Source organism: Suricata suricatta, chromosome 3 (genome assembly GCF_006229205.1).
Source record: "Suricata suricatta isolate VVHF042 chromosome 3, meerkat_22Aug2017_6uvM2_HiC, whole genome shotgun sequence".
NCBI lineage: Eukaryota > Metazoa > Chordata > Mammalia > Carnivora > Herpestidae > Suricata > Suricata suricatta.
The window spans coordinates 21,080,648-21,098,216 of NC_043702.1; the positions used below are offsets into that span (position 1 = coordinate 21,080,648).

General features: G+C 38.0%; 1 protein-coding gene across 1 annotated transcript in view; it reads left to right on the plus strand.

Moving 5' to 3' along the window:
• Nucleotides 1-17,569, plus strand: part of ABCA12 (ATP binding cassette subfamily A member 12) — a 166,968-nt gene that overhangs the window by 34,638 nt on the left and 114,761 nt on the right. The gene's annotated exons all lie outside the window — the stretch shown is intronic.

Here is a 17,569-nt window from a genome sequence, read left to right on the forward strand (position 1 = left end):
TACTGCAGCAAGCAGTAAAATGGAGTATTGAGTGGAATATGGCACTTAAGATACAATCATGACTTCCTAACAGAGAATGTCATTGGACGTGGAAAGGAATGGTTGTTACTTATGGCCACTGACTGGGTTGCCTCCAGTGCATCATTCACTCCTGTTGTCTCTTTCTTTTCTAAATTTATAAAGTGTAAATAAGTAATTTTTCTCTTTTAAATCTAATGCAGTTGTTTCTTAGGTTGATAAATATCTATTTTTAAAGCATTTTGAAATTTAATTAGGAATATGTTTTAGTTCTATAATAAATCATTGTAAATTTCTGACTCTGTTAGCTATATCTTAAGGAGAGGGTATCCACTTTATATTTTAAAAGGAATTTTAAGAAACTGAACTAGAAGTTATTAATAATAGACCTCATTTTCTTATAAACAAGCAAGAAAAATGATGTGGGCTGAAGACACAAAATAGGCCTTTCAAATACAGGCAGGACACTGTGAGTTACTAGATGTAACAGGAAAGAAAATCACCTTGCGGGGTTGCTGTGAGAATTACAAATGATGTATATCACATAAAGGAATAAATATTAGAAATACAATCAATTATAGTTGTCCATTTATCTATCTATCCTTTGGGGCATCCAGCCCCAGCCAGTATTTTGCTATTAATCCTATTGATATGTCTAACTCTAATTTTTTCCCAACTGCCCATATTCATCAGCCTTTAAAAATGTTGAAAGCCACCAGCCTGGGATTTAAACTTTCTGTTAACTACTTCCTAAACATTTGACTAAGTAACACAGAATAAGAGCTGTTCAGTGTTGCCAAAAGGAATAATTAAAAAGAGTCTGGTGGTTTGAGGGAAAGTGGTGCATGTCTAGTAGCAATTAAGCAAAAAACTGGCAACTCATTTTGTTGACTTGAATGATGTAATTTTGATATTTGAAAATTGGAGACTAGTTTGAGTTGATATCTTCCATCTTTCATTTCTGTTATTTACCAGTATTGTCCAGGATCGGCCCCGATGATTTGATGTTGAATAGCTAGTGAGACCCCCTCATTTATACTTTTTCTCAGAGCCAGGAAGAAAGTGTTGCGACTTTCAAGCTCTAATCCTTTACGTCATATAGATTCTGATCTTTTTCTGAAAAAGAAGCCCCAGTGTCTACAGAAGGATTTTCTTGTCTGTTACAACACAGTTTTCTACTTCTTTCACCGTTTCCAGATAGTAAGCTGGGAAGAGGGGATGGTGTGAGGAATACAATTTCAGTGTCTATTATCTATGAAGATGAAGCACTTAGAGACTTTTTGCATCCTTCTGTTTTTCTCCACATCATTAGGCTAAGAGAGTAAAAGCATCTGCTTGCCTCAGATACAAAAGAGGCTGCTACAAAGTCTACTCAATATGCTTAAAAAGAAACAAGAAGGAAGAATATATATACATATATATATTCTACATACTATATATAGACTATATACTATATATATTTTATATACTATATATATATATACTATATACTATATAATACTATATAGTGTGTGTATATACACACTATATACTAAGCTACTCACCTAGTTCATGTGCTGGTTCATAGCCCAGTTTATTTTAATTATTGGATGTATGGGAAGGATTTCATTTTATTGTTACCTCAGAGAAGTCTAATCAGGGAAGGGCAGTTCCAAAATAGGAAATGAGTGGTGGTGGTGGGAGTTTCCTGGAGGTTACTCTGTCAACTAGATATGATTCTCAGGTATTAACGGCCCCAAAATAAAAATGGGGTGACCAGGGTTTGTTTTACTAACATGGCGAACTCCCATGTTTTCTCCCTCATTAGTCTAAGAGTGAGGATAGTTAATGTTCTCTTATGTTACATCCATGAAGATGTTTGGTGGACATTAGTGGATTGATTGAATGAGTAATGAGGCTGCCTTGCTAATGGAGGGACACATATTGGAATAATATCTACCCAAGAAAGGATAGCAAAGGGCAAATTTATCAGCTGGACTGCATAAAGTAAGACTTTTCAAATTAAGAGGGTATCTGAAGGCAACATTACTCAAAACTCAAAATTTGCGTAACAAGCTTTTCCTGATAGCATGCATGTAGTGAAATCAGAATTGTCTGTGAAATCAAGATTCTCTCAGATCGTCAAGCAAGACAGAGGCTAACCACCAGGCTCCATGATCCTGTATTGCCCTCCTCTATACAGTGATGGGCCCACTGACCCAAGTTCGGCCCTGACAGGTGCGGTGATCTTGGGGAGTGAAGTGACCATACTTCTCTTGGTTATCATTTTAAAAAATCTGAAGAAACTGCAGAATAAACTGACCCACTAGAAAAGCTGTATCCTTTACCATTAATTGTGAGAATATCTTTAAAGAGCTGCCAGCTGGCTAATGGCTAACCTGTTTTTAAAATGTGAGAAGAGAGATCCTGGGAATTCACATTAGTTGTGAGCAAATTTTTCCTTTAGCAGAAAAAAAATAAACCTGCCCAGACAGTTCATTCTTATGTCTTTTTAACCTGCTGAAACTCCTTGAAATAATTAACCGAGGATTTGCAGTTAGATAAGCCAGTGGTTAGCACTTTGTCATGGTCTTCCCACAAGGCTCTGAATGAAGGTTCCTTTAAATAAGTTGAGGTATAATTTATTGGTAGATAAAAGGTTAGATCCTGTATAGTTCCAAAAACCAGTTGAAATAAGCAAATATTTAAAGTGAGAGCATGGCAGTCAGAACAGTGTAATGACTTTTAGAAGCCCAGAAACAATTTAAGAACGCATTTATTAACAATTCAGAAGCAATGCAAATAAATGGTACATATTTGCTAACAACAAGTTTGGAAGATTATGAGAAACACTTGAAGGACTTAATTAAGCTCAGTAATGGAGTAAACACAATAGCAGATGATGCTCAATGGAGAGGAGATGGAGGTAATATATAATGAACAGTTTGGAGTCATGCATTTAATGAGTTCTGAATTAGCCCTGCCTCTCAGGAAGGGAGACTCTCAGCTAGGACCTTAATAAACAGGGCAAGGAGGACAATGGATTGAAAAAAAAACACATTAATGAGTTCCTCACAACATTTACAAAAACTGAATCGTGAGGAACCTTGGTGGCTCAGTTGGTAAGGCATCTGACTCTCAATTTTGGCCAAGGTCATGATCCCAGGATCAGGGGATTGAGCCATGTGTTAGGCTCCATGCTAAACATGGAGCCTGCTTAGGATTCTCTCTCTTTCTCCCTCTGCCCCTTTCCCCCCTTGCACTTTCTCTCTCTCTTTCTCTCTCTCTCTCTCTCTCTCTCTCTCTCTCAAATACAAAAATTTTTAAAGAGTGAATGGAATTTGTCAACCCAGAGAGTATTGTTATAAAGCTATTCTTGGACTGGCTTGTAGATTAGATTGCATGAACTTTCTCTTATATTTCAGTGACTAAAACTTCCTAAAGTTTAATGTAATTCCAGTATAGAGACAGTTCTCAACTTATGAAGGTTTGGCTTATGATTTTTCACCTTTACGATAGTGCGAAAGCAATATGCATCAGTAGAAACCATACTTTGAATTTTAAATTTTGACCTTTTTCCCAGGCTAGCAATATGCCATAGGATCCTCTCTGATGGTGCTGGGCACCGACAGCCTGCCGCAGCTCCCCGGCAGCCACGCATCAGGAGGGCAAACAACCGATACATTTAACCCTTATGTGTCCATACAACCATTCTGGTTTTCACTTTCAGTACAGTATTCAACAAGTTGCATGACATAGTCAACTCTTTATTACAAAATAGGCCAAGCTATGATGTTTGGTAGGTTAGCTGTATTAAATGCATTTAAAAAAATTTTTTTATGTTTATTTTTGAGAGACAGAGAAAGACAGTGTGAGCAGGGGAGGGTCAGAGAGAAAGGGAGGACACAGAATCTGAAGCAGGCTCCAGGCTCTGAGCTGTCAGCACAGAGCACTACACGGGGCTCAAACTCACAAACTGAAATCATGACCTGAGCTGAAGCCAGACGCTTAACTGACTGAGCCACCCAGGCACCTCTTAAATGCATTTTCGACTTATTTTATTTTAAACTTATGATGGACTTGCAGAGATGTAGCATCATGAGTAGAGGAAGATCTTTATTATCTTTATAAAGAACAACAGTGTGTTCTGTTTCAAATACATTGGCCATCATAAAAACAGCACAAATGTTCATATATCCACTACCTGACTTTATCAGACCCTAACATTTTTAGGCATATTTCTTTCAGAATTGTTTTGTTTTGTATAAAACAAATCAAACATTAGGTAGCTTTGAGGCCTCTGTGTAAAGCATCCTGATTTTTCTCCTGCCTGCCTGCAGCCTTCCTTCCCTCCTAGAAAGACATCATTATCATTTATTTAGTGTGTAACATTCCCATGCTTGTTTTATATTTTTTGCTATGTATTTATCTACTTGATTACATTACATAATATTATATTGAAGGTTTTTTAAAAAATTCTGTGATTTCAGATTTTTTTAATGTTAATTTATTTACTTTTGAGAGAGAGAGAGTGAGTGGGGGAGAGGCAGGGACAGAGGGAGACAGAGAATTCCAAGCAGGGATAACAGCACAGAGCCCGACATGGGGCTTGAAATCATGAACCCTGAGATCATGACCTGAGCCAAAATCAAGAGTCAGATGCTTAACCGACTGAGCCACCCAGGCACCCCTTGGATTTTATTCAGTTGGATTTTGTTTCTGTTGTTAAATAAGTTGTGTTTATTACTCTATGCAGTGAGAGAGAGTGCCCACCATGAGGAGCTGTGGCGTGTCTCGGTAAGAGGGTGTTAGAAGTTGGACTTTGGGTAATACTGAGGCGGGTCCTAGGAAATAGAGCTTTGTTCCAAAGTGGGTGCTGTGAGGAAATCAGGGATAATTCTATGATTTTTTTTTTTTTTTGCAGAACCATGTTTTTGATCATTTCTTAGCTATGTAGTTTATCAAATCATTTTTTTATCTTCTTTTGCTTTTTATATCTTCTAATATAACTGACTTTTTTCCAGTTTAATTGAGATATAATTGACATATAACATTAGTTTCAGGTGTACAGCATAATGATTTGATGTGTGTATATATTGTGAAACAATCCCACTAAGTTCAGTTAACACCCATTACTCCACCAGGTTACCAGTCTTTTTCCTTGTGATGATAACTTTTAAGATCCACTCACTTAGCAGCTTTCAAATATAAAACGCAGCATTGGTAACCATAGTCACCATGATGTGTATTAAGTGCCCAGGACTTATTTATCTTCTAGCTGGAAGTTTGTAGCTTTTGAGCACAGGTTTTTAAACATTATAGAAATGGCATTCCAACCCAGCATCGTTTTGCAACATGCTTTTTTAAACTGACCGCTATGTTATTGCTCAGCATGGTCTTTTGTCCATTAACCTCTACTGGTTTATGCAGCTTCAGTGAGTGCATGGAGAATACAAACCCCATGCACAGAGTATACAAACTCCATGCACGGATATCACAGTCTATTTACCCATGGTCTTTCGAAAGCACCTAGGTTACTTTTTCAGTTATTTCCAATAGCACGTGCTGGATGTTTTAAATATGTCTCTTTGTGCATGTGTGCACATGTCTTTGGGGCATAGACCTATAGCTCTGCACATTTTAAACTTTGCTGAATGTGGTCAAATGCATCCCACTGTGACTTTACTAACCTGCCTTTTCCTGCTGTGGGATGACAATCCCCACACTGCATATCCTCTCCAATGCTTGTTATTGTCAGACTTTTTAAACTTTTGCCACTATGATAGGTAAATGGAATCTGGAGTTTTCTATTTGTATGTTTTAAAAATATTTCCCTTTTAGGAAAAAAAAGAACATTTTTCTTAGGGAAAAAAATCCCAGAAAATATTAAAGCTATGTTTACATTTTTTTTTCCTCTACAATTTAGGAAAATGTCCCTCGGGGATTTTTCTGTTTTCTTTCCTTCTTTTGTTCTTTCTTTCTATTTTCCTATTGAGTAGCTTTGATGAAAAGTGGTTCTACATGGAGGGAGAGATAAGGCCACTGATATGTTGTTACAGAGCAAGCCACAGGTCACTTAAATTGTCTGTTTGTGATTGGCAGAGGTCTTGGTAAGAAAATCTTTGGTTTAGGAGAAAGTCAAGTCTGACAAGAAGATGAGGTTGCTATCTGTCAGCAGTGCTGCTTGAAAGAAGAGGTTGTGACATTCATTTTCCACTGGCAGGTTGTCACATGTATCATTTGTAAATAGAATATGAATACCAGCATAAATACTATACAAGCTGTTGAGGCGTGATAGAATCCTGATCTAGACCCTTTTCTTCCCAAGTGAATAGACCATCTGCTGAATTAGAGACATTTCTAAGCTCCTGTGTTTATAGGATTTTTTTTTTTACACAATGATCCCAACAGTGTATTTCACTGGCTTTTATTTTTACACATGTAATTCTCTGTGATAACTGAGTCAGATTTCCGAATGAAAAAAAATAGTTGTTAGTAACATACCTTTATAGGGGTAATTACTGAAATTCTTTTCTTCATGTCATTACTCTTAATGGGTTACTAAGATCACATTTTGATTTCCAAACATAATTTTCATCTTATGATAAGTGCTTAATACTTCAACCTGCCTAATCTCCTTTTACAGGAGAGTCTTCTACTTGTAGTAGTTGTGATGGATGGGCAGTCCAGATTTATGTTTCCTGCATAAGTGAGGAAATGACTCAAGGTAGAGGGTCGTGGTTACATAATAAATCATCTGCAAAGCTAGGATTAGAAGGATGCTTTTTAACTCTTGCTCCTGCCTGATGCTTCGCTCACTAGAGTAGTTTCTAAAATGTTTGCCAATATGTAGCTCCTGACAACAACTCATAATTTAGCCCAGATACCAGAAAGGCAGATATTTGGGAGACACATTGAAGAGGATATGTTTCTGGCTAACTTCCAAACAACTTTGCAGTACCTTGTCTTGCTCAATATTCTGCGTAGCATCCCATGATCATGGTGCCCTGATTTGGCAGTCGGCCCCTTTACAAGTCGTAAAGGGAGAACAGCACCTCAGTTTCTCCGCAGCCTTGCCTCAGGGGCAGACACCTTCAGGACAGGTCACTCACTCCCCATTCAAGATGAGTCACTGGATGGTGATCACTTTCATTGGTGTTCCTTTTCTGGGTGGGAGCAAACATACTGAGACCCACTGAAGCTCTTGGGGCCTGACGACCGTGACTTCTCTCTCTATAGGACAAGCTGTACCTCTCCCAATACATATATTTAGTTTTATTCTATTTTTGGACACTCTGAATGATTGTTTCTGTAGTTCCTTAGGACACTCAGATTCAAATTTGTGTCCAGCCCCTAATAACACACATACCTTTGTCACTTATTATTGTGCTGGCTTTATTCTTTCCTATACTTGTTTGCTCTCATTCTGATTTCTTCATTACCTTATTTTTTCCCATTATAGAGAGTGTGTACTTTTATAAGCTTCCCCAAATCCTCCTGGAATGAAATTCCCCTTCCCCAAGCAATGTCTTAGACAAGTTTTGCTGAAGGACTCCCACAAATAGCAATGCACGATTGCAATGGACTTTCACAAATAAACACTAAGGTGCTTGCTAAGTTACTGTATTGAAGCCAAGTTAGTGAGGTGGTAGTTTACAAGTAAGTTCTAGAACATCAAGACTCAAAGCCAAGCTATTTCCTTATGTAAAAAGTTCCCTCCTGAGGAAAAAAAAATAAGTAAATTTCCAATTCCAGATTCCTTTTCAATTGGGAATTTGTGAAAGCATGGGTGAAAGCACTGTTTCCCAAAGTGTGCCCCATGGAATGTTCGTTCCCAGGAATCTTAAAAACAGGAAGAAAAAGAGTAAAAAAATATTCTGTACTCACATTTATGGAAATGTAGAATAAACCAAAGTTATTCAGGTCTCTTACAGAAAAACCTCTCAGAATCTTTAGTATGCAAATGCATTCTGGATTTCCCAGAACAGGAGACAGAGCTTAGTTTCCTAAACTCATTTGGCCCCTGAGCCTGGTTTATGGAAATGCTAATACTCTCCCACTCCCTAAGCCACCCCCCTCCAACCCCAGCATCATGTCAGAGACCATCATGATGGGAGAAGAATCAGTTCTTCAGTTCATCCCCCAGTGCAGGTTTTGTGAGTTAACCACCTAGATGCCTGAGTGATATCCCTGTGGGTAATAATTAGTGAAGCCCTTCCCTGACACATCAGAACGGATGTGGTGACCCAGGAGAAAATGGCCCCACCCTTTACCAGGTGTTAACCGATGTTGCTGGATCTGTGGAAGAGGGCAGTGTCTCAAGGGAGTCTGTGACTGATGGGGTGCAGGACAGTGGCTCTCAACCCATTGGCACCAAGTCTTCTTGATATTACCAATCAAGCCAGCCATATCTGTGTGGATGGCCCCAGCTTGATATCAGCCCTGCCCACAGACTACAGGGCACTTTCCTGGTTGGCCATATCTAAGAAGAATTAGGAGACTGGGTTTTATAAGAAGACTGTTCTACAATGGAACAAGGATCTAGGGTTCATCTTCCTGTTAACTTTAGATTTAGAAGGAAATAAAACAGTTGCCACGATTCTGTTTGCAAAAGGCCCTGGCAAAGAAGACTTTTAAAAATGCAGTTGTGAATCTTTGTTACTGAAAGACAAGTTTCAGTTAGTTGCTGTTAGTTTTGTTTAATAAGACAAATGGGCCCTACTCACTCAAGAAGAGCCATAGAGCTCAATATTCCTTGCCATGTGCAAATATTTTTAATAGTATTAGTATTTTTGAACTCCAGATTCAGTCCTTGTAGGAGTTTTTATCTGGCATGTATGTGTGACAGTTGTGTTTCCTAGCCTTGAGTGGAATCATTTTGTTTGCTATTTAAATAAAACAAGCCATGATCTTTGGAACCCATCACTCAACAGGGTGTCCTTAACCTTCAGAAAGGAAGGAGACACGTTCTCTTCTAGAAACTAAGGAAGATGGGCTATGGAGCCCTTTGTTCTGGCCATCAGTTCAACTATGTACTTTAGGATCAAAGAGAGAACATCCAAAGAGATAGGTTCCAAATCCAAACTGCCTTATCCCTTTATGTTAAAAAATAGTAATAGTAATAAGCCAAATATATATATATATATATATATATATATATATATATATATATAGCAAGAATCTTTCTGTACCTCTTATGGCACCTGTAATATCATAGCCCAGAGTCCCCAAATTATCTTCCCTGGAACACTTTTTGTACATCTCAAAACCTGTTGGCTGTGGTAGATGGAGACCACTCTGAGAAATGTGGGAAAGATCCCAGCATGTGGGAAACCATCTTAAATGACCCCAAATTTGTTCTTGTTCTCTGTGGCAACTTTTTGAATATAAGACCTTCTTACCCACGGCTTGAAGGATTAAGGATCTTCCCTCAGCTCTCACTGCCAGAAACAGTCTACCTTTTTGCCAATGGATTTGAACTTGGAAAAGCACCTGTATGATGAAGCAAAACTTGCCTGGGGAGAACTAGGAAGAATGTATCATGGTACCACACCCAGTGAGCACGCAGTAATTGAAGCACTGCACCAGTCGATACAGGTACATATTATGAATTACTAAGGAGAGAAACACATCATGCAATACTCCTAAACCATTCATTGGCTCAAGGCACAGAGATGGGAGACCTAGTCACTGCATAGTACATTAGACAAATGTCACAACAGCAGTCTGATGAACAATGGTAACTCAGGATTCCACACGGCCTTCCCTCTCCAGTGTGTTCCTAGGGCCTTACACAAGCTTTATCTAATTAATCTTCCTGGTGCCCCGTGAGGTGGCAAGGCCCATTATCCTCCATTTGGTAGATGTGGAAATAGAGACATGGAGAGGTTAATTTGCCCCTGGTGGTTTAATGAATCAACATCAAAACCAGAAGTCATACCTGTTTTTCAGATTCTCAGTCTGCTCCTTCCAACATATACTGAAACTTAGCTGAACAGAATGTTGTTTTCATTATCGTCATATAGCATGCAGTTCTGGGTCCATCTCTGGCACTTAGCTTTTCATGTGACCATAAGCATATTGCTTGATGTCTCTGAGATTATCTACCAACTGGGTATAATGCTTGCCCTGCCTATCCTATAGGACTGCCATGGGGCTCATATGAAATGATGATTGTTTAATTCTTCCAAAAAACGTGAAGTTTTTTTCTTACCAATGTTGTACTATTTATTTTCAAATATATGCTATTTTTATACATAATATTTCTGGCAATTTAGGAAAACAAATGACTTTTTTATGCATTTTTATGCAATAAAAGTGTGATGACCTCTAAAATCAGATACTCTCTGTCTCTCCCTGTCTCTGTCTCTGTCTCTCTGTCTGTCTCTCACGCGTGTGCGCGCACACACACACACACACACACACACACACACACACATGCATAACCTAGAGATAAATTTTTAAAACATTTAAGTAAGACATTTCTTATTTAAAAAAATTTTTTTAATGTTTTTATTTATTTTTGATACAGAGAGAGACTGAGCATGAGAGGGGGAGGGGCAGAGAGAGAAGGAGACACAGAACTGGAAGCAGGCTCCAGGCTCTGAGCTAGCTGTCAGCACAGAGCCTGAGGTGGGGCTTGAACCCACGAATGTGAGATCTGACCTGAGCCGAAGTCGGAGGCTTAACCGACTGAGCCACCCAGGCGCCCCGACATTTCTTATTTTAAAAAAATAGAAGAATGAACTATACTTAGCACCTTACTCAGGACCAGACACAGAGTGTCTATTCAGTAAATTTACACTTGAATAAATGATGGATGGATTTCTTTATCGGTAATAATTTCAATGGTTGATATTATAGATGTTAATGTGTACTAGCTAGATTTTCAAAGAAACTCAGATCGAAAGAACTTATAACAATAAATATTACTGGTTTTATCAATATTTATCCATTTTATAAGGCATATAATACAATATTATCCATTGTACTTACTATTAATTGAACTTACTGTATCCATTAATATCCATTGAACTTATTATAATATGGGATAAATTTTGAAGTTTTGCCTTTAAATAATAAAGATAAATGTATATTATGTTAAAGTCCTAAATCATGCAGTTTTCCTACGACCTTCAGGAGTTCACTCATTCATTCATTCATATAGTTAATAATTGCTTGCACTGTGTCAAGCATTGTGCTAAGAAGTAGCTTATTCTTTAGTGTCTCAAAAAGTGAAATTTTATTAAGCTAGTGATTCTACCTGAAGATTCAAAGTCATAGAAGTATTTAATCCTAGGTTAAGGGCTCTCTGGGCCACAAAGATTCAAAGGGACTAGAATCAGGAAGAGCCAGTATATTTGAGTTTATCTGATGATGGGTGGGGGAACAAGACATCTCTCCTCAGGAGCAGCTTTCTCCCCCAAAGGGAAGATGCATAAAGAACAAAGATAGCACTATGCATCCCTGATGTAATATCATAAAATAATTTAAAAAGCAAGATTTATGTAATTTATAATTTTAATTATAGCTTTAAAAATTCTATTGAGAACAAACTTTGCTGAAAAACTACAGGAAGAATAAAAAGATATACTTTAATTATTACAAATATACTTTTCAGATTCATTTCTTTTCACATGTTTTCTTTATTCTTACCTAGCTATTTGATTGTTTATAGGTGATGGGTGCATGTCTCATTTGGTATTCTCATCATGATGAGGATTTCTTGCTGTGATGTTTCATGAGGAGACTTATCGTTTCATTGGTCAAAAGGCCTAATACGTATTCTGTTAATGTGGCCCTGTATCTAAAAACTTAAGAAAAATAGAACACCCCAAATGAATAACTTCATATCTTAAAAAGTCAGAATTTCCTTCCAAGAGTCATCATTCATCTCTTTATAGTGGTAAAGACCAAATTCTTTTCACCTGGAAACACAAAATATCATCTAGGTTGGGTTCTGACCTGCTTGAAGAAAACACAAAGAAACACAGTGGAAATTCTCCAATATCCACTGTTATTATAATACCTACAAATGTCACCAAGGTAGCCTACAGAATGCTTCCTAAGCCTAATGATGTCAAATGGAAGTAGCTTCATTATTGAAAAGACTGTGACATTTCTTTCTTAAATAATACAGTGAATAGAAAACAGCACTTCTGTGGATACTGCCAATGAGCAACGTGACCCTGAATTTATAATGGAAGTGGGTAAAAACCCTCCTGTGGAGGTAAAAAAATGGAAAAGAAATAAGGGAAGATAGGGAGGGAAATGGGCATTTCTGGCTGTACCAATTAGTAAAGAGACACAGGAATAGATGAAGGGAGTAGCTTGAGAAAGCGAAAAGAATTGGAAATTGACTCCAAAGAGGGAGGTGGTCAGTGACTGGGAAAGAACAACAGCTTGACAAATGGAGGAAAGGGGATATTGAGGGATATTCAAGTAAATTCGATGAAATGAAGGAAGAGAAAAAGAAGGTTGGGGAAGGTATGAAAATAAGATGTGAGCAAGGCAGGAGAGGGAGAAGGACAAGTGTAAGTGGTCATACCCCCAGGCGTCAGCAAACTAGAGCCTGCAGGCCAAATCCAGCCTGTTGCCTTTTTTTTTTTTAATGATTCAAATTTGACTTCACTTTCATTTATTGAGAGACAGAGAGAGACAGAGCATGAATGGGGGAGGGGCAGAGAGAGGAGACACAGAATCAGAAGCAGGCTCCCAGGCTCCAACCTCTGAGCTATCAGCACAGTCGCGGGGCCCGAACCCGAGCACCGGGAGATCATGAATGAGCCCAAGTCAGTCGCTCAACTGACTGAGCCACCCAAGCACCACCGCCCCTTTTTTTAAATAAATAAAGCTTATTGGATTACAGTCATGCTCATTAATGTATACACTGTCTATGTCTGCTTCTAGTCTGCAGTGACAGAGTTTAGTTATTGTGATGGAGACGGTTATATCTTACACCTAAAAATATTCACTATCTGACCCCTGTGGAAAAATTTATAGTCTAATACTATTGTCAAACTTTAGTGTTGTGCATCGGAATTACCTAGAGGACATGTTAAAATACGGATTGCTGAATCTCATCCCCAGAGTTTCTGGTTAAGTAGATGTAGGGTGAGATCTCAAGTTTTATTTCTAGTAAGTTCCCAGGTAATGCTGATGCTCTTGGTCCAGGAACTGCACTCTGAGAACCACTGCTCTGATCTTTACATTATATCACACTAATATTGTCCTGAATAAGGAATTTTGTGAAGAAAAGGAAAAGGAAACCAAACATATCCCCTTTTTAGGTAAACATAGATGTACAGGTTGATATCACAATTCTTTTCAAAGTATTTTTTTAATTCTTTTAATTTTTATTTTTTATTATTTTTTTAATGTTTATTTTTGAGAGAGAGAAGGAGAGTGAGCAGAGGAGGGGCAGAGAGAGAGGGAGAGACAGAATCCAAAACAGGTTCCAGGTTCTGAGCTGTCAGCACAGAGCTCGACGTGGGGCTTGACCCAGAGTTGGATGCTTAATTGACTGAGCCACTCAGGCACCTTTCTTTTTTTTTTTTATTCTTAAACTGGATCTTTTTATAATGCTGTTTCATTCTCAAAATAATAAAAGCTGAATCAGATTTAGTTAAAACCTTAGCTATTTGGTGGTTTGTTCCTAAAAATGTTTTGTTATTTGGTCTGATTTAACTCCCTGAAATAACACTGAATCCATCAGTGTTATTACTGAACTGTGTTGCTAATGTTGACTGCATCCATTTTACGAAAATAACCTCTCCCCACCCATAGGTGGCTGCTCAGACCACCTCATAGCCTCTACATGGAGCCCCTGAAAACCTAAACCATAAGTGAATTGAGATCTTGCTTGCCAATCACAAACCCCACTCCCAGGCTATGCCAGAGTCTTCTGGTTTCAATTTCCCCAGGCAATTGCAAGTTCATTGATAGTTTTTCTCCTGGAGATGGTCATGAATGTTGTCCCAAGCGTGAGACCTTTGGGAATCATGATACCAAGGAATTTATCCTGCCTAAGCCCTCTATCCCAAAACCTTAGATCTGTTTTTCTCATTTTTCTTTCTTTCTTTCTTTTTAAATTTATTAATCTACAAGTGATGCTCTGGTTTGGATAGTTATAACCTTCCTCTACTTGTGTCCTTAAGTCTATGCCCTGTCTATGAATGTGAGCAGCCAGTTATTAACCCTAATTTTTCATGCTCCATGTTTGCTGCACAGAAGTTCTGTGAAGGATAGAGAAATGTTTTTCTTTTTCCTGCATCCTAGCATTTATAGATATAAAGAGAAACATAATTTTGGAACCTGAAAGTGCCAGAGACACCTTCAGAATAGAACCGAGTTCAATTTAGAATCAGCAGCTCTTTAACACGTGTGGTGGTTTGATTCTACCATTGCTCTGCGTGGTTACCTCCCTGTACTCATGTAACCAAGATGGGCAGGAGAAGGGAAAAAATCCATTCTTACCTACAAGAAAATTACTAAAATTTAATTATATTTAATTCTGACTTGTTAGTTTTAGAGGATCTCCTGATTATGTGAAAAGTTGATGTGTATGAGAAACTATGTAGAGCATGTCAGAGAAGGATGAATGACGTAACTGTATGTCACATGCCTGCCGTGTTATGGTGACTAAGTGGATGCTTAATAAATCAATTATTGTTGCAACAGACACTTCCTTATCTTAATGAAGGTATGGTTCTAAGTTAAAAGGTGATGGTAGAGTAAATAATACAGGCCGTCTATGCTGTGCATGGCACTCATTGTGTTAACTAAAGTGTGTACACACCTAAACCAATTCCTCATTTGCATGAACTCATTGTAACAGGTTAAATATCTGTTATCAAAAAACCTGTGTAAAGCACGAGCTGTCTGTACTTTGGACACTGTGGGAGCTTTAAAAAAGTTTTTAAAGAACCTCTGGGATGAATTTTCCTGTAAAGTAAGTATATCTGTAATAATTACAGTGAAGAATGTTGTGGGTTTAAATGCCTCAAAATTCCACTCTAATATTTGAAAGTTATAGTCAATGTCAGAGAAACTAAAATTGGATGTCATGTGCCATATCTTTTCACATCTTTTTTTTTATTTAAAAAAATTTTTTTTAATGTTTTATTTTATTTGTGATACAGAGAGAGACAGAGCATGAGAGGGGGAGGGGCAGAGAGAGGAGACACAGAACCGGAAGCAGGCTCCAGGCTCTGAGCTAGCTGTCAGCACAGAGCCTGACGCGGGGCTCGAACCCACAAACGTGAGATCTGACCTGAGCCGAAGTCGGAGGCTTAACCGACTGAGCCACCCAGGCGCCCCTTCACATCTTCTTCCCATGATGTCTTTTCCCATATTTTCCTTCCCTCTTCCTGTTGTGATTTGGCTTCTCCTGAGCTGTTGTTTTCAGCACTGCCGGCTCCCCATCACCTTGATAAATGGCATACAGCAAAAGAGTCATCTGCTCCTGTGGTCCTGCTATCTGGTGTCCATACAAAGCACCCACTGCACGTGTTTGAGATCAAATAGGAATAAGACCATTTGCAGACCCAACTCTGCAGTTAGGATCTGTGTAACAGAGTAGATCACCATTAGTGGTGAAGTTTCACTGTATCTTTGTCAAGGTCTTGCTGTACGTATCCGCTGGGCAGGATTTGATGTAGAGGGGTGATGGGAAAAGTTAGCAGGCAGTTTATATGCTACTCTCTAGCTCATTCAAGGCATTGCACTATGATGAAAGCCTTGAAGGTTCACGCCAGATTCACTTGGTCTTAGGAGAGACACTGGTCTTTCTGGTGTCAGAAAGAGATGCTGCTTAGAATGTAGTGGTGAGTACTTTGGTGGATTTAAGTTCTCTCCAATTTCTTCTGAATTTCCAAAACTTCAATTCACACCAGTGTTATTTCATGTATTAGTTTCCTACAGCTGCCATAACCAATCACCACAAACTTAATAGGTGAAACACATCACCAACTTATTTGAGGTGGGGTCAGGAGATGGGCAAAATAGGTAAAGGGGATTGAGAGGTGCAAACTTCTAGTTATAAAATACATAAGTCATGGGGATGTAAAGTGCAGTATTAGGAATATAGACAATAATATCATAACAACTTTGTGTGATGGCAGATGCTAACTAGACTTACCATGGTGATCGTTTCACAACGTATATAAATATTGGATCACTATGTCGTATACCTGTATCTAATATAATACCATATACCAACTATACTTCAGTTTTAAAAAACCTCCACCAACTTATTATTTTATTGTTCTGGAGATCAGAAGTCTAAAACTTAGTCTTAGTGAGTTAGAAATTAAGTTGTTGGCAGGGCTTCATTCCTTCTGGGGGCTCTAGGAGACTGTCCTTGCCTTTTCTAGCATCTAGAGGTTGCCTGCTTTCCTTGGCTTTTGGTTTCTTCTTTGTCATCAAAGTCAACAGTGCAGCATCTTTCAGTCTCTCTCCTTTTTTCCCTGTTTACTTCTGGCCAACTTTCATATGACCTATTCCCTTTTATTTCTAATTTTCTGTATGTAGAGCTGTATTTAAGTTACTTAGATCAGATTTCTATTTTCTATTCTCTCTGCTAATATATTGATGCATACTTAGCCCAGTTGCTCATACTATTTTTTACAGCCTTTTCTCTTTTTTTAAAAAATGTTTATTGAAAATATACTTGTACTGATACCCTTTTTGACAGACTCACGAGGAAGTTAAAGTTTGGTTTCTAGTCCTCAGTTTGAAATTACTCTTATAGTTTTGAAACTTGTCTTTTTGATAATTCATTGTCTCCATATCTGCCCCCCAAAGAGAAACCTAGTGTTTTAATGTTAGACCTAATTGCAGAAAGATTTGTGGTTTGTGGTTTTCCTATTTCTTGACATGTGTATGCCATCATTATATTTTATAAAGCAAAGTTAAAGGTTACAAAAACCCTTTAATTGGGGTGCCTGGGTGGCTCACTTGGTTAAGAGACCCCCTTCAGCTCAGGTCCTGATCTCGCAGTTCATAGGTTTGAGTCCTACATTGGTCTCTCTGCTGACAGCTTGGAGCCTGCAGCCTGCTTCAGATTCTGTGTCTCCCTCTCTCTGCTCCTCCCCCACTTGTACTCTGTTTCTGTCTTTAAAAAAATTTTTTTAAACCCTTTACTCTTACAGCTCTTGTTTTCTGTGACCTTAATATTAGGGGTATTTATTTATTCCATTATTATTGGATTTTTAAATAAGAAAAAAAATGTGTGTATAGGGTAATTAAATTAGCTATTATGCTAAACCAAAAATACTTCCCAGTATCTGGAAGATTGGCCACATTTATAATGACTTTTATTATAAAGAAGACATGTACACTGTGAGAAAAAATAGTTAGTATGTAGTTAAATGAAGATAAATAAAAATTATGTGAGATATACCACCCAGGAAATCCCTCCAGAGTTTTATGTATATATATAATTATATATATATATTTTTCAAGATTACAACTATTCTGGTCATGCTATTTTCTGATCTACTCATTTTAGTTGGCAAGATATAAACATTTTCTGTATTATTTGACAAAAGTTTTATTAGCTGCATTGTGTTTT